At 41.3% G+C, this 23,947-nt stretch overlaps 1 protein-coding gene across 1 annotated transcript in view; it reads right to left on the bottom strand.

The window, feature by feature from the left end:
* Positions 1-23,947, bottom strand: part of Snd1 (staphylococcal nuclease and tudor domain containing 1) — a 446,310-nt gene that overhangs the window by 348,642 nt on the left and 73,721 nt on the right. The window lies entirely within an intron of this gene.

Genomic DNA, 23,947 nt, shown 5'->3' with positions numbered 1-23,947 from the left:
CTCCTAACACAATATTGGGATCATGTCAAGTCCCTGCTTAAAAACCTTCAGTGACTTCTCAGCCTGAAGAATAAAGCCAAAACTACCTTATAGGTGGATTCCAAGACCTTTCAATATTGGTTCCAAGCTCCCTTTCCCAGCTTATCTTCTTAAGGGTGTGGTATATCTGAATCATCAGGGGTGTGCTAAGAAATACATCCCAAGCAGACAGTCTGCCTTAATAGGAAGAGGGTACTACAGCAGCAGTCACATGCCAGGGTATAAATAGGTATTTTTGTACAATAAAGATCAGACATTTGTTTGGCCTAAGAAACCACAATACTCAAATGATGAATATCCATTGGGAAGACTGAATTAGTAAGAAAAGGCCAGCCACATAAACTAATCTGAAATATCTCCAAATGAAATAAGACCCAGAAAATTGGGAAGGAAAGAGACCTTCATTCTGCCAGCAGGATGCCTGTGTTTCCATTCTTCCTTTCCATCTCTCATGCCCTCCTCTGATAAGTCTGTGACATTACAAACAGATTTCTCATTTGAGCATTCTTTGGTTCCTGCTATTCACTCTCAAATCAAAGCATAATTCCTGGAGTTTGAGGCACAACAGCCCGTTGTTATGGAAATAGATGTAAGACCACAAGGGCTGGGCTCAGAAAACCTGGTATTTCTGTCAGGAAAGAGCTAAAGTAAATTTTTAACCTTTCTTCTATATAAGGATTAAATTATGAACCCTGCTTCTGCAAGATGATACAGTCAAAGCTGTACTGTGTTTTTAAAAGCAACTTTAAATGCAGACTTTTTACCCGTTTTTGTTTTCAAATTATCTAAAAGATTAATTTACTTAATACTAGGGTTGGGGTTTAGCTCAGCAGAAGACCGCCTGCCTGGTGAGCGCAAGGCCCTGAGTTCAGTCCTCAGCTCTGGAAAAAAGAAAAAATAATAATAATAATAAGGCAACTCGTACTTAATACTAATAGTACCTACCCATCTGACTTCAAAATCTCAGTAGGCACATGTGGCCAGTGGCTGTCAGGAAGCACAGAGTATCTAGTTGTCTTCCTTTTGATGACATTACGTGGGTTAGCAGGAAAAATAATTATAATAACCTGATAATGGCAGGCAAGGGTTGTTACAAAATAAATTTAAAAAGGAGTTCTAAAGATACAAAATTCTCTGCCACAACTATTTTCCCAGAGACTTCCCAGTGCCCTCCACACCACAGGTACTGATGGCCAACATACAATGCTGACACATACAGGTGTGCACACCTTCTCAGCCTCCTCTTCAGATAAAAAATGCTGAATATTCCACAATGCCTTAAAGCTCTCAGACTGAGCAAGCAGTATAAGCAAACTCAAAAGCTATAAGCCCACCCCCCACCGAACACACACACACACACACACACACACACACACACACACACACACGCACACGCACGCGCGCGCGCGTGCGCGCACACACGCATGCACGCACGCTATGACACCAACCCTTTGGCCCTTAAGTAGCCACAGAGAACCAGGATTATCAATGCTAGTCAGCACTCCATCATACCACACAACGTCAGGAGTTGGGTCAATCTGTGATTGGAGGCACTCAGTGATCAAAACAAGATAAAAATCGCTTGTAGGTAACTTTGTGGCAGCCATGGGAAGGAGAACAAGAAGCATATATTAATCATGACCTTCCAGTCACTTTCTCCTGTGCTAACAAGATGTCTGCCTGCATCATCACGAATCACTGATGGCATGCTTCAGCAGGCAAAGCTACTCAGAAGATTCTGGTAACATGAGTAGTAGACTTCTGAAAATAAGACATAGAAACATCCTTAAACTTGTCTGCCAAAACAAATAAAAAGAACTGAATAGGGGTCCCTGCTTATAACCGTTTCCCGAATCATTACCCTGTGGAGTACTTGCCAAGGATGTTTAAAGAAATAACACTATTTTTACAAAAATGTACAGTTCCTGGACTTAGTTTTCCTATCAGTTTACAAATGCCACTGAAGATAAGAAAGGAAAGCCTGCTCTGAGAGAGTGGAACAGAAAATCAATCACAGGTGAGGTCATCTTGCTCCCAAGCAGCCATCTAAGCATTTGGGGAGCTGTAGGTATGCCTCTATTAACAGGAGTATTATTTATTCTATCTCCAAAGTTTCTCTTTTCACTATTCACTTCACACTCCTCCAAAATCATTTCCCTTTTTACCTCTATCTTCTGAATGCAGCCCCAGATGACCAAGATTTGAGATTACTATCTGACAAGGGACTTCAGCAACAACATTATTGTGAAAAGATGATTGCACACACGTGATTACTTTGAGCAAAAGCACAGAGCTTCTGATGGAAAATGCCACACTGTCATGTAATAATAGCCAAGTTCAAACTGATACTTGTGTAAGACAGGCCAAAAGACCCAGAAATAAGTGTCTGATCACTTATTTCTGAGTATCAAGTATTTATTTCATACCCAATGTGCAGGTAACAAAGTTAGAACATTGGCAATATATAGATGTACAAGCATAATAGGCATCCTTAGGTAGAACAGCATGGCATACATTGGTTTTTGGTCACAATACATATTCACTAAGGGAAGTAAACATAAGCACAAAGTGGTTTTACAGGAAGGAAGTGGCACTGGAGTTTCAATTCAAGGCTTCACACTTGCTAGATAGGTCTTCCATTTGAGCCATGCCTGCTGCCCTCAGAATAAAATGTCTCTAAATCCACCCAAAAATAACAAAATGAATGAAAATATGGGAGAAATAGCAAGAAACAGGACTCTAAATATATTTAGTACACCTTCAATATCTATTAATTATATAGATCTTCCCTAAATCAATGTTAATTGCAAAGGGAATATTCATGATCACTTTGCAAAATAAACAGATGTTTGACTAAACTTACAGCTTAATCATCATCATGAAAGATATATTATAATCTCCTATCATTAAAAATCACCATATACAAACTTAATTTTAAAAAGGCTTTTACAGCAACTCTGGTTCTTCATTAAAACTAGCATCATTACACATTTGAAAAATATTTGTATCCATGTACAATTTTTATTCCAATCGCTAAGAGACAGGTGCAAAGCCTGGGAAAGTAAATAGGAACTCAACAGCAGGTAAGAATTCTACCACTAAAACTACCATGATTGCCTAGGCTAATTTCATTAAGAAAACTACTCAAAATTACAATGTGCTTAAACTGTGGTATAATCCAAGAATGACAGGCACACAGACTCTCAGTAAAACACATTTAACTTTAAAAAGAAAGAAAAATCACTACAGCTCTCTTCCAAGAATCAACCAAGAATCATGGACTTTCTCCCAAGGAACAAGACACCCAGCCCAAGCTTGCCATCAACAAACTAGTACTCTTATACTTAATGAAACCAAGCTCTTTAAAACACAGCTCCAGTGCATTTTATAAAAGCAGCTTCCAAAAAAGACAGGTTATAAAGATGACAGGGAGGACAGAGGAGGCAAGAGAAGGAGAAAGGGGATACTGACCTTTAATGTAGTGCTACCAAAAGGCCGGGGGCTATTTTGCTAGAAAAGTAAAGGCATCACCTTCCTCTCTGGCATCAGAGAAGTGACAGTAAATGCTTGCTGACATTCAGCAAAATGACAAGGGTTGCCTGAGAAGTGGCCTTCACGAAATGTCTAGGTATAAAGCAAAGCTTCAAGAGAAAACCCTTTGCACACTGAGGTCTCCATATAGTACAAAGGAATCCCTTTAAATTTAAAACATGTAAGCACACATCCAATGACCAACACTTTAAAGGTCTATGGGGTCTGGATCAGCTTACAATCCAGTTCCATCTTTGGTATGGAGCTATCTAACAATCTTCACCAAAAAAGTTGGTTTGGAGAGGTTGGCTCCTACAACATTGGGGTAATGAAAAAGCTTAAGAAACTTGAAATCGATGAAACACAGACAAAATATAAGGGGGATAAGGAGTTAATACATAACCTCCCAAGTCCTATCCTATGACAGATAAATTACTCTCTGAATGTACTATACTTTGGTCTCTGCCTCACAAGAGATCCAACTTAAGAATCATCGGGGGACTGGGAAGGTGGCTCAGTGATAGAGCGCTTGCCTTGCATGCATGAGGCCCTGGGTTCAATTCCTCAGCACTACATAAGCAAAAAGAAAAAAGCCGGAAGTGGCGCTGTGGCTCAAGTGGTAGAGTGCTAGCCTTGAGCTGAAGAGCTGAGGGACAGCGCCCAGGCCCAGAGTTCAGAATCACCGGAAGTGGCCAAGGGCAATGAATGAGAGAAAGATAGTTTCTCCTTTGAATCCCCATACCTCTCAGGTTATATCCCTTCTCAGTGTCATCATACCCTGCCTTGACACATGTACTCACCTTCTTCCCATTATTCAAGTGTACATTTGTGACAGCAGGGGCTTCATCTTGCATGCCTCTGACCATTCCTAATCCCCAACACAGAGCAAGGAGTGATTAGCCACCCAATGAACTGAACTGCTGGAAAATGAGTAAACAGAACATTCCTGGGACCTATTCTTATGGAGCACTTTCACATAAGAAAAAGTACATGGTGCTTGCTCCATCCCCTCCACACATCCAAATACTTCTACTCTATCTTGACAGGAGGGGTTAATAGAAATTTCTTAATCCAGATTTTACAGAGCAACAAACAATACAGGGAATAGGAGATTAAAAAAAAAAAAAAAAAAAAGATGAGCAGGATTCACTGGACCTGGAATGATTGCTCTCCTAAGAATCCTCCAACCGAGAAGTTTCTTGCTTCTTCAGAATGGGAAAGACTACTGACCCTCACAGGAAGAGTGGCAGTTATAGAAGCTCAAAGCTGCTGAAAATGACACTAATTCTGCTCTTTGGTGATACGACAATGGAGAATGAGAAATACCCTTTAATTTGATGCAATTTAAACATCAGCCAAAGTCATGTCTTGGTGGCACAGCTGTCCTCTGGTCTCATTGGCTCTGCCTTGAATTGGCCCAGTTTTCATGCCCACTAACCCTAAGATTACAACATCCTTCAACTAAGACTACCCCTGTCCAGTCTCTAGCTGCCAGTCAAGTGGATCTCATTACCAAAAAGTGAAAGAATTCCATGTTTGAGATCCTCAAAGGACTTACTTTCTGGCCAAGAAAAGTTAGGTGATGAATCATACTGCTCAGGTTACCAGAAAGGCATTCTCAGTATCATCCAACCCCAGAGGAAGCATTCAAATTGAAAACAGGGAAATAGTCCAATAATTTCAGGGTATTAGATTTAACCATAAGGAAACTTTACCTGACTCTAGGGAAACACAGTAGGTATTAATAATAAGACTTTTAAAGATAGCTGAGCTACCCCAAAAGAACACTAAATAGGCACACAGTCACTTATTAAAAGCAAAGTTCAAAGAATGGAGGAATCTCCTGAGCTCCACTCTAACAAGCAGACCTTTTAAAGCCACAGAAGAGAACTGATCTCTCAAAGAGGTCACAACAAACACAGAAGAGGGAAATGTTAGCAAAGAATAAGGAAGAAAGAGGAAGAAAGAGGAAGGGCTGGTCCAGAAGCATACTATCAAGCCATCCTCCAAAGCTGTGAATGAGCCTGGCGTCGGTGGCTCACGCCTGTAATCCTAGCTCCTCAGGAGGCTGAGATCTGAGGATCGAAGTTCAAAGCCAGCTGGAAACTCTGTGAGACTCTTATCTTCAATAAACCTCTAGAAAACCAGAAGTGGTGCTATGGCTCAAGCGGTAGAGCGCTTGCCTTGAGGTGAATAGTGCGGGGACAGCACACAGGCCCAGAGTTCAAGCCCCATGACAGACAAAAAAAAAAAAAAACAAAGCTATGGCTGAATCCTGTTTCACTTATAGCACAAAACTGTCTGTTCTCTACTCCCAGAGATTCATTTTAAGACTTCTGGCCAAAGCCTGGATATTAGTTTTGTTATTTTTTTAAAGCTCCCCTAGGAGTTAAGTGTGGGTGGTTGGGGGGTTAAACTCAAGGCCTAGGTCTTGTCTCTTAACTTTTATACTCAATGCTGATGCTTTACCATTTGAGCCACAGCTCTACTTCCCCCACTTTCAACAGTTTGGAGATAAGAGTCTCATGGACTTTTCTGTCCAGGCTGGCTTTGAACTTCAATCCTTGGATCTCAGCCTCCTGACTAGCTAGGATGATAAGCATGAGCCACTAGTGTCCATAAGTAATGTTAAAAACAAAACAAACAATAAAAAGAGCAAGTAAAGGACAGATGGAGAAAAGGACACTTCAAGGAGCCTTCTTGTAAAAAGTGAGGGAAAAAATTCAATATTTTAAAAAGGCCTTTTTACTTTTGTTTATTTTGGCTTTGCAGTGCTGGGGATCAAACTAGGGGTCTCATACATGCTAGGCCAAGTCCTCTACCACTGGGCTATACACCTTATCACACCACCCAGTTTTTATTTCTTGAAAAAGCTAATTACAAATAAGACAAATCAAAGTATCCTAGCTCCATTACAGGTGTTCTCAAAGGTTCATAAATCAGGCCACCATCTCGTGCCTTTAAGGCCACCTTAAGGCACTTGCCCTTAAACAACTGGCCTGACTTTAGGACAAAAAATTCAGATTATGTTGATGACTTTCTCTCCCAACTTCCAGGAGATGGCTAAGTAACAAAAGCTTTCTGAGAGGGGGAAAAAAAGAAAAAAGACCTATTCTTGGAAATTGTGATTCCGGAGACCTGTTACATATATGCTGATGAAGAGCTCCTCATGGTTTTGATGTACAGTCAAGGGCTACAAACCTCTGCACTGAAAGTATTGACACTTAAAAGTTTCCTCTACATTGCTCTGCTGACTAAGCCATGTTGCTACCCAGCAGACTCACAGCAGCCAATAATCCATTTCATTCCCTGATCTACAGATGAGCTACTGGCTCTAATTTAGTGGAGCTGTGAAACTGATAGAAGTTCATTGCTTTTTATTCTCGTTACATTCCAGGTTGTGTGTGCTTTTTATTTCATGCTCAATGTATTAAAAAAATGAACATTTAAAAGATAACTCAAGTACCTCAAATTGTCTAAGAGACCCAGTGTTTATTTTATACTTGTAGCACATACCAGTCTGACATTTCAAAAGTTCAGTAGCTTTCCAAATGTGGCTAGTGGCTATCAGGAAGCAGATTGTGTCTAGTTGTCTTTCTTTTGATGATATTAAGTGGATTAGTAGGAAAAATAAGTAGAATATCTTATAATGTCAAGAAAAGTAGCATTTATTTTAGCCTTGTCCACCCAATTGCTATTTGATGAACACACACACACACACACACACACACACACACACACACACACACACACACACACACACACACACACACACACACACACACACACACACACACACACACACACACACACACACACACACACACACGGTTGGGCATAGCATGTATCAATCACAGTTATTCTCAGAGCAAGAGAGATTTACAGAAACCTACTTGCTTGGAACCTTTAAAACAACAACAACAGCCTGAGATGTGTGCTTATAGGAAAGGAGAATTTAATTTATGGACAGCTGCCTAGGCATAGAGTGGGAAGGGAAGGGTGACAGGAAGTGATATAGCTCCTTTAGGCTAGCAACTAAGAAGGCAGGGAGGAATGAGTACTGCCTCAGGGCACTTTTCTACTCCAAGGCTTTCTTCTGACTATTCTTCCACCAGTAAGCCTTTAAGACTTGGGACAACAGATCTATTATCTATTTCTAGAGCACTCTCTCAAGAGACAATTTCAACAACCTGACTTCTTGCCTCTACATCAGGACATTGGAATATCTGGAGCACCTTGACCAGAAAATGAGCCCTCAAACAGACAAAAAGGTTTCTAAAGCAAGAAGTCAGGGCATAGTCAGGCAAAGTCAGGTGCCATTTTCACTTCTGCATCTCTTCAGCTAATGTGCTCTACCCCTTAACACAAGTTACACTGTTCCTGGGTGTGGGCATTTTAGGTGGACTTATGACCACCCACCCAGGGTACAAAGCAGCTAGAGGCTTCATTAGAGCTGGAAAAATCCAAGCAGGTCCTTGAAGATGCTGGCTGAGGAAGGGCAGATAATTACCATCCAAGAATTCATGACAGTTGTATGGGTCTTGGAAAGTACTCACCACTGGGGAAAAGCAACTTTATTTTTTTTAAGACAATAAAATAAGTAAATCAGCCTTCTAGTTCCCATAAATATTCTCTTATTAGTAAAAAGACAGTAAAGAATATAGAAAGAATGCCTAATATTTAGTGGGTTCAGGGTAAAATATTACACTTTCAAAAAGTTACTCAAGTGTGGCAGGGAGTCAACGAGTTAAAATTAGTTTTATAAATGGAGAAGGTACTAATTTCTTCTTCAGAACCTCAGAGAAGGACTGATACAAGTGTCAAAGGATTACTAAATGATCTCCAGCTCTCAGTCCATCCTTTCCTTTCCTGAAATTGCAGATACATTTCATTTCAAATCCACAGCTCTTTTTATCAAAACTGAACCAGAGGGAACTAATGTTGCTCCAAGCTACAAACCTGCACAACAAATTCAAGCATCTCCACTCATACTTCCCATATATCAGAACAACTACCCTATGGATGTAAAAGAGCTCTCTACAAGCACCTACACCTAGCTCTCCTGAGAGTCAGTAATATGGGACATAGAGAACGTCTACCATGTGGAATCAGGAAGCGGGGAGGAAAGAGTGGGAGACCTCCCAAGAGTCACTTTCTGTAGCTAGCCAGCATCTGGTAACTCAGTTGTATTCCATCTCCTCTGGTCTCCCAGGTTCCCTGCATCGTTTGCATAAAGTAATGATGATCATCTCTGAGAGAAGGGAAGAAGAAGAAGAAAAAAAAAAACCTGAGTGAAAAAACAGTAAATAGATACAACTTGCTCCTACTGATGGATTTCACCCAGATAAAGAGCTGAGCCTTAGGGAAGCAGCTTTCTGCAAGGTCAGAGCCAGACTGACAGTGGCTGGGAGGAAAACGCACTGGGAGTAATCAAGGTTCCAGTCCTTAGCCAGGGGGCATGAGGCTACCAGAGTAAACATTGAGACTTCCAGAAAAGACACAGGAAAAAAAAAAAAAAGACAAGAAAAGAAGGCAAAATTGAGCATGAGAACACCGGAAAGTATCTTTTAAGGATGCCACACAGATGTTAGCCATAAAGAGTTACAGTCACTTCTGAGTTGGGATTCTTCTAATATATTCTCTATACCCTAACTGGCAGCACAGAACAGAGTATTATGATGAATCTGTGGTTGTCCAGGGTTAGCTTTTTGCTTTAAGGTGTATTTGGATGGAACCTATGGAACCCTCAACAACGTAAGTGGGAGCTCCTTGTAAATGCCACTCCACTGCATGAGCTCAAGCGAGACTGTGGGCATGCTCAGGCTCCGCATAGCGACAGAAAAGCTGTGGGGAGCCCTCATGTGTTTCTTTCCATGTCCCAATCCCTGACAGGGCAGCATCCTCCTCCACAAGACCAAGGCATGCTATATTCCTTTATAAAATAGCAACTGTGGTTGTAATTGCCTTCCGGTCACTAATGCTATTATGTGTTAATTAAATATAATTGCTTTACATACACTTACTCGGGGGTGGCTGCTTTTTCTCACAATAGGGTACAATTAAATAATGTACAGCGTAACTGTGCAATACTCACAAGTGCACAACTCTATGGAAGGAGGGAAGGAGCATCACATGGGCTAAGACAAGGCAATGCTGCACATGAGACTGTTTCCACATACCCAAGTCTCATTTGGCATCTCCTAGCCAGGCAGCCAAAGAGGGCAATGTATCCAGGAGAAGACTTGCCATCTCCTCTACCATTTACTTCTACAGCAGCCATAGTTAGCTGCTGGGGAGAGGGGGAACAAATCACAAGGGATTTAGGTCCAGTTTTCTTCTAAAAAGCTCAACCAGATAAGGAATTAGGTGACTACAGAATATACTGCCAGTGAGACTGAGTATCAGCTCCTCTGGGAAGCAGTATCTGTGGAGACAGCTTGCACGGTGGCCACCACTGCTCTGAATGGACCTGATGCTCAGGTTTCCACTTCAAGGCAAATTTTCATTCTAAGCAGAAAGATACAATCATAAAAATTGAAGATAATTTATGTCTCCAAAACTAGGTAGAAACTGGTTAAATAAATTATGGTACATCACATTATTAAAAACTACATACCCATTAAAAATTCTGTTTTAGAAAATTACTTAAAGGCCTGGGGAAGTGTTCTATTACAAACCATGAACAGAGATGCTGGTGAGAAAGCCAGGAGATATTAACAGTGAGATATTCCTCTGGGTGGTGGGATTTAAGTAATTTATATTTTCTTCTCTAAATTTGCCCAAATTCATAAAATGAATGTATTACATTTATAATGAGGAGCAAATTTCTAAAGTGTAGAATGATGTTAAGATAAAAGCAGAAATGTAAGACATCTGTCTAATGGGGTTAATGTATAAAAATAATGGTTGAAAATTAAATTGATAATGTACTATGTAAAAACAGTTACTCCCTAGAGTTAGGACTGTGTACAAAAATGACTAGTATTGAGACTCTACTTAAAAGGAAGCACACAATCCCTTCATAGGGTTAGTCTGACTATTCTGAACAGAGAGATTACTACTAGGAAAACCTCACATAGGAGACAACATTACTTTACTAGATACAGTTGAGCAGGGGATACAGGCAGTACAGCACCTGCTTAGCACGGGCAGAGCCCTATGTTCAATGCCTAGCACACCTCCAAAAAATAAAAATAAAGAAGATACAGGTTTACCCAGTTATCTGGAGGTAAATACTCATGAGAAATAAGAAATAGCACTTACTTGACATTAATCATGGTGTCTCCAAAAAGTGGTTTCAAGAAATGCCCTAATTTTCTAACAATATGTTGAAACACAAACACACATTGTAATAACACAGACAAGCAATTGTAGCTTCCTGTAGAATGCAGAAAATGAACATCTGAGTGTAGAAAGGTCTACTCAACACTAAGGGAGAGGACCATTGATCAGCCTACACAATATCCACGTTCTGGTGGCACCTTTGGAAAGCAGTTAAATCCTTGGTCCCTGGTTTACCAGGGAAAGAACCATAAGCAAGTTACAGAATTGTCCCCATGGCTATTTGTTCATCTGTCTAACCAAGTGGGATGTGGATTAAACAAGAAGCCCACAACCTCATATCCTGTCTGGACTGTGAAAGTACTTAGGGACATCACAGCTTTATTCAATGTCCTGCCACCTCCTCTTTCTATAAATAGTAAGCAAACTTCCTCTGTGAACAAAAGGTCGGACTTGGTGGTATAGGCCTGTAATCCTAGCTACATAGGAAGCAGAAGTAAGAAGATCATGGTCTGAGGCTTACTTTAGACACAAAAGCAGGAAACCCTTCTGAAATGTAAGGTAAAGCAAAAAGAGCTAGGAACCTTTTGTGAATCAAGGGGTAGCGTAAGCACAAAGCCATGAGCTCAACCCTCAGCATGAAGGGAGGAATTGAGGGAGGGAGGAATAGGGGATGGGACAGAAGGAAGGAGGGAATTCTTGGCCCTTCAAAACATCCCTAGTCAAGCCAGGCACCAGTGACTCACACCTATAATCCTAGCCACTCAGGAGACAGATCTGAGGATCACGGTTCAAAGCCAACCAGGGCAGGAAAGTCTGTTAGACTCTTATCTCCAATAAACCACTAGAAAACCGGAAGTGGCAAAGCGGTAGAGCACTTGCCTTGAGCTGAGAGATAGTACGCAAGCCCAGAGCTTCAGCCCCTCGATCAACCAAAAAAAAAAAAAAGAGCAGAAAGACAGCGCCCAGGCCCAGAGTTCAAGCCCTGAGACTGACCCCAAAAAACAAAAACAAAAACAAAACAACACCCTAGTCTGTCTGGCAGTTGGAATTCATAATTCCATAAATAAAAATACGCCCACAACGAAGTCATGGGGCTTGAATTCAGGGCCTGGGCGCTGTCTGTGAGCTTTTGCAATCAAGGCTAGCACGCTAACACTTTAAGCCATAACTCCACCTCTGGTTTCCTGGGGTTACTTGGAGATAAGAATCACACGGACTTTTCTGCCTGGGCTAGCTTCAAACTGCAATCCTCAGATCTCAGCCTCCTGAATAGCTAGGATTATAGGCATGAGCCACTAGTGCCCAGCTCCCTCAAGCTGTTTTAAATCATGTCTTCATGTATTTAACATAAATGAGTAAATCTAGCAGCATTTCATAGCCTGTAGAGTCCAGAGCTGAGGCCTAAATAGAACTGAGCAGAAGACCTGCTATTGTAAGACCTTAACAAAAGACTTGCTTTCCTCCTCCTGTCTTAATACAGAACCACCCCAAACACTAAATGTGCATAAGACTTGTGCTCCCATTACAGTTCAAAAGCAGTTGAAGACATGCTAGACTGGATCCTGAACTAATGGCTGCACTGGATGTGCTATGAAGCACACTTGTATTTTCCTCTAATATAAGGGCTATCTGTCTGCACATGCAAGCACATTTTTTTTAACCTATCCCCTCTTCTCTGCCTTAGCAGCACAACTAATAAAGTCACATATGAGGTGAGAACCCAGACCTAATAAGGTACCACTTCATAAACCTTCTCTCTTGGTATTCTGCAGTGAAATCAGCCAACCCTAAAACCATAAATACTAGGCCCCACCTGAAACATCAGTCCCAACTGTATGTTAAAACAAAAACAAAAACAAAAAACTCTAAGAAACTCTACTCTTCCCTAGACAGCCCTGTTCTCTATCTCAGAACATTCCTGTGCCCTTTCACTGGTACTTCATATATTCTAAGCCAAGAGCAACATGCCTGCATAACAATTGGCTCTGTGATCCTGGGGACATGAGGGTGCTCATAAAGTAAGTAGCAGAGAAAAGCATAACATCAAAATCTGGCTCAATTGAAAATGACATTGTCTGAGTCTATGAGAGGCAGCTGAGAGGCAGCTTTGGTAACCCCCACTTTCCCACTACCAAGGATCAACAATCTAGAACAATAGTTCTCAAGCTGAAGTGTCTGGCAGTAAAGAAAAATGAACATTCTGGACCTCACTCACAGAGACTTTAATACAAGTACCTTCGGACCTACAACCTAAGGAAAACTGGTTTGGCCTCTACTATGGAGAAAAGTTCAACCACAGTTCATTGTGAAAGCCAACAGGGAATATAACTGTTCATCTGAACTAGGGCCTAGGAGCAGGGGAGACCAGAAAGACAAGTAGTGCCACCCCCCCACCACACACACACACACTGCAACCAGGCAGTTCAATCAAAATATACCACACCAACAGAGATCTACTTAATCTTTATCCTCAGAGAAGTTCTATGTAAACCCAGAAGGCTTGGAGTTCATTTGGAGCAAATGAGAAGCAATAATGTTGGGTAGCCATATTTGCAGTGAAACTAACAGCTAACAATCAAATTTGCCCTTGCAGAACTGGGCATCAAGGGATACCTTGAAAGCGTATATATGAGCATTATTTCCTAGCAGGGAAGGGACAAAGGTAAAAGAGAGATATACCAAGGTCAAGTAGCAACCAGAAATAGCAATGAGTTCCTATTCCCCACTTCAAAACTCCAAGGCAGTTCAGGGCCATCAGGACACCAAAAACCCCTTAATATCCAGAGGACTGGTTCAGTCATTACTTCCCTTCTTCCTCTATCCCACCCTACCTCTACTCTCTGGAACGGCTGGTACCAAAATTCTCAGCTCAAATCCCTTATATAAAATGGCAGAGTATTTGCAATGTATCTACTTAGGACATAATGACAAGATAGAGAGTCTTGGGCTAGAGGCATGGCTCAGTGGTAAAACGATGGATTAGCATGTTGAGGCTTTAGGTTTGATTCCTAGAATCAAGAATTAAAAAAGAAGAAGAAAAGAGTCTATATATGTTGACTACAGCTGCAAATTTTTTTACAAACATTTCTGAGGCATGGTTGGCATACAGGATACTAACAAAATGCACATGTGTGTGAGTAGGAGAGTCAAAATGCTTTCTATGGTCTTATTTTATAGCCTCCAGGTTTCATGTTACATGAATATCAGTTACCTCTACTACCACAAAAGGCTCTATATCCCTGAAAAGGCCAGGGTTCCACGTCACAAGTAAGCAGAAAGGACATCATCCATGTGCACTTAAGGAAAGTCGAACTAATTACCTCATTTCCCAATCCTCCAGGCCTTCATTTAATCCTGACCACAAGAGATGTAATGATGATCAGGTGGGGGGAAGGTAAAGCCCACAATCCAAGAGGGAGAAGGAGAAGCTGGAAAACATTATCTGTCAGAGGCCTGACTCCTCCCACACACATCAAGGAAGGAAACCTTGCAGTCTCTCAATGCTGGAGTTTTAAAGCCTCCCACCACTAGTGGCAAATGCCAAGTCTGAGACCTGGCATTACAAACAAGCCAGAATAAGGGCCTCCCTCTCCCAGCCTTTCCATGAGTGTGTAGCATGGGCTCATTTTCTTAAAGGCAAGACCCCCATCTCAACGAGTGAGGCTCTTTCTTATAAGAAGCTACAGATTCAGGGATTTTACCAATGAAGATATCAACTAGTGCAAATTCTGGGAGAGTCTTGCTTAAATTGTACAAATGTAGTTTCCTAGAACATGAGATTGCATTTAATAAGCAGCTTGAATCTTGTTTCTCAAGAAAACTGGAACACAATGCAGTTTTGTAGTTGCCCATGTTTTAAGTAGTAAATTTAGGTTTAAAATGCCACTCTCTCTGGCTGAACTCACAAGACAAGCAATGAACTTTCTTTGGCAGGCTCTAAACGCAATACAATATGACAGGCATACAGTATACAGCAAGAACTCCTTTGTAAGGTCTACATATAGGGATTGGGAAACTTTTTTCTGTCAGGGGCCATTTGAACATTTACAACATCACCTGCAGGCCATATAAAATTATCAACACAGGCAAACAACCACAGGCAGCTGATGAGAAGCATGCGAGCATCATGTTTCATCATGTACTAAATGATTTTACAGTACTTGCAGGACCTGGAGGCTGGATGTTCCCCACAGGAACAAGTAATAGAATGATACAAGTGTACTGGCCAGGAATAACCTCCTCAGGAATGTGAAGTTTACCAACTCCCTCTGCACTCCAGGAGGGAGTACAGCAAGTCGAAATGGAAGGACCAGCAGGGATGGTGAAGGTGATTCAAATAAATCTTAATGAAAACAAAAGTAGCAAGAACACCAATCTATACTTATACTGTTATACTTTTAGAAATAATTGCAAAGCAAACAAAACATCTGAAAACCATGAGGTAAGAAAAAGGATACAGAATCAGACCATTAGTCTCCCTGTCCAGTTCTGGGGTTACACACAGGAAGAAATGAGCGTGCTTGCGTCTAGATATTGAGTACATTCCTAGACAGAGAGGACAGAACATGTTGGGGAAAAGTGAAAAAGATACTAAATACTATCATTGACTCTCAAAGAATGATAAAGGTAAGAAATAGAAAAGTTGCAAGAGTTTATTACACTGAATTTTCAGATTTTCAGGTTCCATCAATAGTATCAGGTACCCTGCTATTTTCTATATTCAAGGAGTGAGACAACTCTCTCCAAAAGGACCCAATGCCTCTCCTCTACATGCTGTACTTAATGATATCTCATCCTAACAGTGGACTTCAGGGCTGATACAGAGGGGGAAGTAGCTTCACTGAAGCACCTACCTCTTCCACAATTCTGCTCTCATGGGCCCAGATTTCACCAGAAGAACTGAAATATAGCATGCAAACAAGAGGGTATTGGCTAAAGGACTAGGAGGGGGAAAGGGAAGAAAGGGTAAGGCTGAAAGCTTCCAGAGGGAGCAGGCAATACCACCAAGAGCTATCTGCTAGGCAAGTCAGAGCCTGCTCCAACCTCACTCACACAGCAGGAACTCGGATGTTTTCCTGAGGAAAATGCTGAGCTATTGGTTTAATACATACTGAAAGAAATAACAAAGCACTGGGATAACTTCTTTACCCTTTTTAAGGAATGAATAAAATAAGCTGCTTTGAGTGATGTCAAATCTCCCTCCTCTCAGAAGTACAAACTGGCCTAATAATTCTGGACATCCCAATAGCCAAACCAGCAAAGAGTGCTGCCTGCCAATTCTTCCATGCAGAACACAGTGCGCTCCCTTACAGCAGCTACAGTGAAAGGTAGAAGAAAAAGACTCCAATAAGAACAGGGTCGTTAGTAAGGTGTGCAACCCATCCACAGTGGCAGGCCTTGAGCCAAAAACTGAGGGAGCAAGGGGCTGGGAAGGGAGCCCTGGGCAAGGCAGCAGCCCTTCCACAGAGCTCCACCTCCAGCTCCTGAACACCAGTCATTCTAAAACAAGCCCCTCCAGCTGGAGAAGCAGATGCTAAAGGCAGCTCCATATGAATAAGAATGTGGCTTTCTTCTAATTGCGCCCACCTTACGAGACAGCACATGGAAAGAGTCCAGCCTTCCTCCTAATCTTTCTGCTAATGAGAAAAATGACCTAGGAATGATGAGAAGTAAAATCAAGACAGTCAAGTGTTGGTGTACTGTGCCCTATTGGAAGCCCCAAATCATGACTAAGGAATTAGGAGGGCCAATGCCAGGAGACTTTACATAACCAACACTTGCCTATCAACTATGTACTAGGCAGCTAGCTAGCAAGAGATCTGAAGAGATAAGAAATCTTGACCCCACCCGACCCCCCCAAAAAAAAAATTGTGACAATGAAAAAAGACAGAGGGGATTTGAAAAGGGGCAAAGGGAGACAGGGGGCTTTCCAAAAAAAAAAAAAAGAAGAAGAAGAAGAAGAATCAGTAGAACAACAGAAGCAACAAATTCTGAGGACCAGTGTCTAGATAAAGAGATGCAGCACATTTCAAAGGCACTTGGCCTCACTAAGTAAGTGCCCAATACAAGGAAACCAGGATGAAGGAGGTCACATCCACTAACTTCAAGCAGGAAATGAAAAGATAAGGAATACAAAGTGTCTACAGCATCTTCATTGCTAACCTACATACAAATTCCACAATAGAACCTCTACCAAGGTAGCCAAGGCATGTGCATCCAGAAATAGACAGATATCATAGCAGAATGGAAAATAAAGCACTATGAAACATGAACACCTCATAAATTGACCACAGGTTTTCAAAGGAAAGTTAAGATGAAAAGTGACACCAACAATGTGCCTAAGCAATAGGCCTGTCATTTGCTAAGCAAAAAGTAAGCATCTGTGTCCTTCAGCATCCCCTTCTAGTCTGAGTTCTAAAAAAACCTCAGCTGAACCTGTCACATGGGCCACTGATGCTTCATCCATTATCCAGCATCCCATCTCAAGTCTACCTGCTCACCATAACACACATATATACAGCTCAGGATTAGATATTAGCCCCTAAAATCATAACCACCTTACTAATAAGTTCCCAGAATCGCAGTGCCTATTATACATAACAGACTTAAACGTCTGGTTTCTGAACTGAACAAAATTTTCCTAGACCAAAGCTAATTAGCCCACCAAGGAATGAAGCCTACAGTCCTGGCCTGTGAAAATGCAAAGCACTGGATGACTGCACTAAACTTGCCTTGAATATAAATGTTATGCAAAAAAAAAAAAAAAGGTAATTTATCTAAACACAGTGTAGGTAGCTCTGCAATCAGTATCTCATAAATAAAGAGAGAAAGATGAAGGGAAAGCACTCTAATTGATTTTAAAATTAGTTCCAGCAAAAAACTAATCTGACAACCAACAAGGTCAACAACAGGAAAATATATATATATTCCTCAGCAAAAAGTGCACCCAAGACTTCAATGAATCAGCATATCTGAACTACCTGAACAAATGATATTCAGAAAAGCCTGAGTAAGAGTAGAGGTGTTCAAAGAAAGCCAACTGGGGACAGATCTTCAAACACTTAAAATCCTGAAATTAACCCCTCTGATGAACTGAACTCAATCTCCACTGTGCTAATGGGATATACTATTATAAGGAAAACCAGTACATGGGAAGAGGCAGGGCTGGTCAACCCAATGGTAACGACTAAACCAGAAGTGAAAGTGGGAAAGAAATGCTTACAGAAAAATAAGCCATGTGTGTACTAGCCAGCAAGCAAGTAATGAAATTAGGAAGCTGAAAACACACACACACACACACACACACACACACACACACACACACACACACACACATACCACACAAATACATACACACCACACACACACACACATACCACATACACACACACACACACACACACACACACACACACAGAAAAACAGAAGTGCAAAAACTCCCTTCTGGGACATTGACACAGGTACACAGACTCCACCTAAAAATGGCTATGGGAAACAGGTCAAGGGATTAGCAGGAGATTTGAAGGTGGCCAGAATGATGTCCACTCAAAAGCAATATATGGAATTGTCTTACTTTCACAGAAACTGATGTAGACATTTAATAATTGCCTACTATATTCACAGCATTCTGTATGATTCTGAAATAGGAGCCACAAAGCCTCATTTTAGACTTCACAATGGAAACTAGGTATGCACATAAATAAGCCATATAAGAAGCTACGAAAAAAGAAAATCTACATGGATAGAAAGAAATCTCTGGCCTAAAGGAACCTTCAAAAACCAAGGACAAGGCTGGGAAGGTGGCTTAGAGGTAGAGGCTTGCCTTGCATGCATGAGGCCCTGGGTTCAATTCCTCAGCACCACATAAGCAGAAAAAAAAAAAAAAAAGCTGGAAGTGGTGCTGTGGTTCAAGTGATAGAGTGCTAGCCTTGAGCTAAAGAGCTGAGAGACAGCACCCAGGCCCAGAGTTCAGGGCCCACGAACGGACCCAAAAAAAAAAAAAAACAAGGACAAGCCAGAGGCGCCAGTGGCTCACGCCTGTAACCCTAGCTGTTCAGGAAGCTGAGATCTGAGGATCTCAGTTCAAAGCCATCCAGGACAGAAAAGTCTGTAAGATGCTCATCTCCAATTATCATGACAAGGCTGGAAGTGTGGCTCAAGTGGTAGAGTACCAGCCTTAAGAAAAACAGCTAAAGCACAGTGTCAAGGCCTGAGTTTAAGTCTCAGTCAGTACCAGCATGTATGTGCGCATGCAAACACACACACATACATATGAAGCAGTACACGAGGAAGGGTTCCCTCAGGAGAGTTTGGTGCTGTCAACTCTAGAGATTCACTGCAGCTCACAGAACTGAGAAGAGGCAAGAAATATGAACATGCAGCACAAGGAAGATTTAGATAAACTGAAAATGTAGAGCTGTGTGATAGTGATGATGAACCAGAAAGATAGATTGAAGGAGGTAAATTCACTAAGTTCAGAGAAGGATTAACCACCAAGACCCACTAGGAGATTGTTAAAATCCCACAAAAAATATTTGAAAGACAAAGGCAAGATACTGGCAAAGAGGGATATATAACTAAAGAAAATATAATGTGTAAGAGGGAAAAGAAAGAAAATCAAAGGGCAGTAAGACAGACACATGCTGTCTTCTCCAATTTAAAATTCACTTAGATCAATGGACTGTACATTTTAGGAAACTACTAACTACACAGACACCCAATACCTTGACCTCATCACAAGGAGTCAGGTTTGCCCACCAGTGACCTCTCCAACTGAGGGACACGTCATGGCAATGTTTCAAGTGATGACACCTAGATATTAATCTTTGAAAACCAGATGTACACATTCTGAAATCTTAAATGGGTGAACTAAGACCCACCCATAATCTTCTAATAGTAATTTTTTTCAGGCTTCTAACAAGGGAGGGTTTCAAGTGTTCTCAAAAATGCCCAGATCAAACAAATTGGAAACTGGTACAGAATGCCTCTGCCAATGCTCTAACAGATTCTACGTCTTTTGATCACATTGCTGCAGTCCCCAAATCTCTCCATTGGAAACCGGTGAAATGCTATATCCATTTCAAAGAGCTTTTGCTTTTCTCCAAGGTCCTTAATGCCAAGCTGGAATCCCTCTCTAATTTGCTATTTGCCTTATGCTCCCAGTCACAAGCACAAGATCATAGTCAGTGGGTTTATTGATTTGCCCCACTTCACCTGGGGGCTCCAACCCCTTAGCTTTCTCTTGGTATGTATCTCAGCAGCTGCATCCTCTGCCTGAGGGTCCAAAGGGACCAGTCATCTTGCTTTCAAAAATCTAAACTAGAGGGAATAGGTTCAGAATTGCTGTTAATCGTGTCTAAATGGCAAGGCACCCTGGAGCCTTGCACAATGGATGGAGTTATCAGAACCCAAACAGTTCTGCCTCTGGTAAAAAGCCTTCTCAAGAATCCCAGGGCATCAGTGATAATACACCTACCTGCCTGTCTCTACCATCTGCCTGCCCAAGAGGCTGGGGGGAAGGTCATTTTGGCAACTCCCAAAATGAAAGCTGAAAGGATTAGGAAGATTGGGTATATCTTTAGGACCTAGGTCTGAAAATCTAAGGGTCCTGTTGTAAAAGAATCTTTAGTTGTGAGTTCACAAGAGGCTGAAACATAGAGCAGTGGAAATGATTAAACATCGATAGATAGCACTGGACTACCAGCAGGGAAAAGGCTCTCCTGGTTCTCCATCAAGTTCAAGCACTTTGTCAGGTGTGGAGAAGAGGACAGAGAAGAGAGTCAGACAAGCTGAGGAGAGAAATTTAAGGAAAAGACCTACAACTAAAAGCAAACTATACACTAAATACATTGAAGGTGGGTAAATTATGTACCTATTTTTGAGGTAAATTTTAGTTCTGTATCTCTGTGCCAACTACAATAGCACTGTGAGAGCAGACTTCACGGGGGGAATAAGTCAGCCCCTTCATTGGATGCCTGGGGGCTGTTTCCTTTGTCATTAACACTCCAAGTATAACACAAAGCCCCCAGCAGCCCTGGGCAATAGAGCACTAGGCTTTCCAGTTTCAGATCAAAGCCAAGCTCTCCCAGGGAAGCCCTGAGATTGCACAATGCGCTATCTCCTTTAAGGCAGCAGCTCAGAAAATCCAGAGTCTTTCTCCAAGACTTAGCACTTATTTCTTTATGGCAAACAACTGGATAAAACAAGCTCTACCTTTAGAGACCTCTAAAGCCTGTTCAAGTCCACAGGAACACCACATATGAGTTCTAAACTGGCTTTCAGCCTGGAGAAGGGAAGATCTCCTAAAGAAGTGACACTGGATTTACCCCCGAGGAATTCAGAAACACAATCAGTACCACCAGGCACATCAAACTGGAATCTTCCTGAGAGAAATATTACCCACTCAGATTTTTACCCTTCCAACACACTTTCCATCTGCAAACCAAGCTCTGATTCAAATCCAGAACCTGAGGTTACCCATCCGTTCCTGGGCAATACTGGAAAGCAGTTGCCTTGGGTGGAAACAGTCCGAGCACTTTCTTTGGTTCCAATTAGAAAATAACCAAAAAAGAAGTAGGCATATTCTATTTGCCTTGACCAAAACCTTGTGTTCTTATATAATTTCAAGAGAAATGAACTTATCTATGTGTACAAAAAAGATATACCCAATTTGTCCTATTATCCCTCATATTGATGAAAAATCTATGTGAGCTGATGTCAGGCTACTAGAATTGCTAGGGCACAAGGAAGAGGAACAATAAAAGGATCTCCTCCTGCTTTCTTGAAGGGTAAGCCCCAAAGCTTCCTCATCTGGAGCTCAAAGGAAGGCTTCCCTGTGGCGGACTGCTGCACACCATCTGCCTGCCCTTGAGGATGCTCACATGAAGATTTCCCCTCTTCGCCTCCTCCTTCAGCGTCCCTTAATCTGCATGCTCCCCAACTCGATTCTTTGGTTTAGGAAAGGTCTCAATATCATAAAGTATCAGATTATTTATCAGAGCCATCTACCCCTCCAGAAAGTTCCCAGTAATAGAAGGCAATCTCCTATGTGTGTGTTTCAAGGCCCTCCAAAATTCACCTGTAATAGACCTTCATCTTTGAACAAACCTGTAATAGATAGTGTTTCTACAAGCTCAAGACCACTCCCCAACTCCCAAAACACACCTTTGACCTTTTCCTCAGATTCTCCCAGCCTGGCTCTGACTAGGGCAAGAACATAGTCTTGGGCACACTGTGTCTGACACAAGGGCACCTGGCCAATGGGACAAAGAGAGAACAGGAGCTGCAGCTCAGCTCCATTCTTTTTGCCAAGCATATGCCCAGTGATGAGACTCCCTGGGGAATTAAGCTTCCTTCTGTAATTTGCACAAAGGTGCCATGTGGGCTAAAAGATGTCCTGGCTCCAACATCTCTTCCTATGTAACTATAAGAATAGCTGGAATGTAATAAAGGAGACTAGAAACCTACTCCAAGTGCATGCCTATTGCTCAGGCTTTACGTGCATAAAATTACAGTACCACTGCAAAGTGGAGATGATTTCTCTCCTTACATCTATATTGTAAATCTTTGTTAACTTTACGATAAACATAGAACAGAGTCTAGCACTTTCTGTAAGGGCTCTAGGGAATTCTTTAAGTAGAAAAGCAACTACAGTAACTCTCCAGGATGAAGAGGGATTGCTGAAGCAACATCCATAGTTTTCATTCATTGCACTGTTCTCCTCCACATCCTTGCTCAATTGAACTCCTAGCTGCAGATCAGTTCTGATCTAGTAACAAACTTCTCTTACAAATGCAAATTTCCTATCTTGTAAATTCAAACCAAGACAAGAGTTCTTAAATCCAAACATATCATTCTCCAGCTTCAAACTTTTCAAGATAAAACTTAAAAAGCATGGCATACAAGTCTTCAATACATGATCCCTGACTAATAGGCAAACCCACTTCTCACCACTTTCTGGCTTTTAGCTATTCTCGCTTCCTGGTCACATAGGAATAATTGCAATTCGTCATAAGACCCATATTCCTTCTTCTGACATGAGATGTGTAGAACATGTATGATCTAGCCGTGACTATAGTTTCATATCATCCAAGTGACAAGACTCACACATCATCCCATGACTGTCCATTCTCATTCCACAAAACTCCACTAAAACCTGTCATCGTTGCTTTCCAGGCCAAAACCTGCCATCTCCCACTAAATGTCACTTCCTCAAAGAAATTTTTGCAGTTTATGCACTTTCCAGAATTTTACTTTTGTTACACAATATAAATATAAGTGAAATGATTTGTGTGCTTCTCTACTAAACTTTAAAAGTTCCATGAGAACAGAGACAGTATCTGTTCACTGCCTGTTACATTCAGCACAGTAGCTAGAAACCAATAAATACTGAAGATGATTAAACCATTCACCTCAATTCTAGAACTGTGCTGTCCCTAACAGCAGCCACTAGCCCATGTAGTTATTGAGTCTTTGGACTAAATGGATGCTAAAAGGAATTGAGATGATCTTCAGGTATAAAATATACACCAGATTCCAAAAGAGTAGTAAGACTAAACAAATACATATCTTATTAATGTTTTCATACTCGTTAAATGTTTAAATGATAATATTTTGGATATTGTAAGTCACGTATGATCCATAAAAGCTAGAATATTTTAGGTTTAAAACAGAGCTACTTGAAATAGCCACAGAGATAAATAGCTGGCCTATGTGATATGTATGACAGATCCATTATAGGAGTGCCCTTCCTCTCATTTGCTAATTTCTCATTCTTGAATACTCAAGGATACAATAGTTGGCCTGGGAAGCCTTCCCAGGCTGCCCTCTACCATTATACTCAAGGTGTGTTATATTACCTTATTTCTGATGAGATCCCTCAGTACCAGCTTCCAAAGGAATTTAATGAACAAATAATGAAAATCACTCCTCATTTCCCTTAAAAGCCATATGCTGTAGACTATTATAGCTAAGCTCTACATAACACTTTCTTAAAATGGAGTAAGAGCTAAGGAGTAAACAGCACAGAGAGAGAGAGAGAGAGAGAGAGAGAGAGAGAGAGAGAGAGAGAGAGAGAGAGAGAGAGAGAGAGAGA

The sequence above is a fragment of the Dipodomys merriami genome, unplaced genomic scaffold (assembly GCF_024711535.1).
Source record: "Dipodomys merriami isolate MVZ:Mamm:240054 unplaced genomic scaffold, mDipMer1.0.p SCAF_5, whole genome shotgun sequence".
NCBI classification, from domain to species: Eukaryota; Metazoa; Chordata; class Mammalia; order Rodentia; family Heteromyidae; genus Dipodomys; species Dipodomys merriami.
The sequence above is the reverse complement of the archived record's forward strand: the minus strand, read 5'-3'. Positions and strand labels throughout refer to the sequence as shown.